We start from the raw sequence: 2,390 nt of genomic DNA, 5'->3' as shown, positions 1-2,390 counted from the left end.
CCCCCCCAGCACCGGATATCTCCATCTTGGGTACCTACAAAGCTCGGAGGAGCTGCTACCTCCAACTCAGGCCTTGGAATAAAACGAGTCATTTAGCAGGTCACAAGAACTTAACGGCGAAGTGACCTGCCAGACTCAGCTCCATCCAGGGAAAAGTCACCCAGCTCAGGCGCCAGCCATTGGAGTGGCTTGCCTCACTGGGTAACCAGAGCCAGAGGCTGCCCCTCCCTCTAGCAGCCACCACAATCAATTGAAAAACAGAAACCCTGAGAATGGCTCCAGGCTGGGCACTGTGAGCTTTATCACAAAATAGCCCCAGGGAAAAGCTACTGTTTGTTGAAAGGCCTCAACTCTACCCAGAACCTAGCCTCATCACCACATCCCCCTCTTTTGTGATTCTCAAAGCAGATCACCATCCCAGAAAACTAACCTGGGAGGGGGATCTCAAAATCTTGGGTAAAGCAGAGCATTATTCTGCCTCTTCCAACAAACCGACTTAAGAAACCAATCAAGCCACAGGACCTAAAGCTGACCAGAGACTCCAACAAGAAACTGGTTACAGACAAAAGGGAGATACAAGATTCTTCCCACCCCTCCCCCCCAAAAAAAAAATTCAAAAGACTTTTTTTTCTTTTTTTTTCTTTTTTTTTCTTTTTTCTTTTTTTTCTTTCTTTTTTCTTCTTCTTCTTTTCTTTTTATGTTTGTTTTTTGTTATATATATAGAGATATATGTATGTATAAATTTTTTCCCTTCTAAAACTTTTACTAATCTTTAATTTTTGCCTCTCCTGAAAAAATAATTGTTTTCCAGTAACATTTTTTTCTCATCTTATAATTTTTATTTTAAGAATATGTGAATGAGCGTTTTCCTTTCTTTTCTTGTCTTCTTTCTCTTTTTCTTTCTTTCTTAATTATCTTTTTGTTTTTTGTCTAACTCTACTGAACTTCTGATCTTTTCTTCTCCCTTTCCCATCCTTAAAGTTTTTCACATCTCCTCTATGTCCCTCCCCTTCTCTCAACATATTCACATTCCTCTCTAAATACATTAATTTTCACGTTTCTATTTTTTTCTGGTCTCTTTTCATTCCCCTTTCGGTCTCTTCTTTTTCTCTCTCTCTCTACTTGCATCCTACCCAACCCATTTCCTGCATTGTGATTAGGACATAGTTAACTCTCCCTGTGCCTCCCCACACCAATCTATTCCTGTTTTTTACCCACATCTCTCCCTAATCCTAATAATTTCTGGTTTTCCAAATTCTTTTCTGCGGTTCGAAGTATTTTAACATATAGTTGTTTGATGTTGAATAGATGTATCTGTTGAACTAGATTGTATATGTAGACTATTCACTGTACAAACGCAAACTTTGGTTGATGGTTGCCTTAAGATAGTGTTCTAGCACAAAACTGTTGCTATCTTCATCTCAAATGGGCAGAGTGAGATGGAAAAACACAAGAAAAATGGCAAATTCGGGTATCTCAATTCCCAATCTTGATAATCAGGGATTAGAACAGATAAAGAATAATCCAGAGGAGAGTTCCCAAATAGCTCTACAAACACTACTAGCAAACATGATAAATGAGAAGTTTGACAATGTACAAAGGACTCTGTATGAGCGTGATAGGGAGAGAGAGGAGGCATCCCAGAAGTTTATACAGGAATATCATAAGCGTGAGGAAGCTACTCAAAAACTGATACAGGATTTGTGTGAACAACTTGAGAATACTCAAAGAGAAAGGGAGGAATGGCGTGAGCAGGCAGAGAACACTCAAAGAGAACTGCAGGAATCCCACGAACGGGAAGAAAGAGAACTGCAGGAATCCCACAGACAGGAGGAAGCTAATCAAAGAGTAATTCAGGAATTGAGAGACCAGGTAGAGAATACACAAAGATCACTAAAGGCATTCATGGAATCCATTAACAAAGAGCTGAAGGAAGTCAGGAAGACCACAAAGCGAATGCTGAATGGAACCCAACAGAAGGAATGGGAGTCCAAAGAAACCATAACCAATCAACTAAGTGATATGAGAACAAACACTGAACACCAAATTAAGGAAGTAAAGAAATTCATACAAGACCTAAAACAGAGCTTCAACAAAGAACTTGAAGCTATCAAAGCTGACCAATTAGTAGGAAAAGAGATAAAAAACAAAGTAGAGAGTCTTGACAGCAGGTTAGACCATGCAGAAGATCGAATCTCAGGGATTGAAGACAGCCTAGATATTATAGAGAAAGAATATACAACCATCCAAGACAAGTCCAAGAAATATGATAGGTCTATCCAACACCTGGAAGACACCATCAGAAGGCCCAATCTAAGGATAATGGGTGTAGAGGAGCACCTAGAAACAGAAGTTAATGGTCTAGGAAATTTGTTTAACAGGATCCTAGC

The sequence above is a fragment of the Dipodomys merriami genome, unplaced genomic scaffold, assembly GCF_024711535.1.
Source record: "Dipodomys merriami isolate MVZ:Mamm:240054 unplaced genomic scaffold, mDipMer1.0.p SCAF_219, whole genome shotgun sequence".
NCBI classification, from domain to species: domain Eukaryota; kingdom Metazoa; phylum Chordata; class Mammalia; order Rodentia; family Heteromyidae; genus Dipodomys; species Dipodomys merriami.
This window is presented reverse-complemented; position numbering follows the sequence as displayed.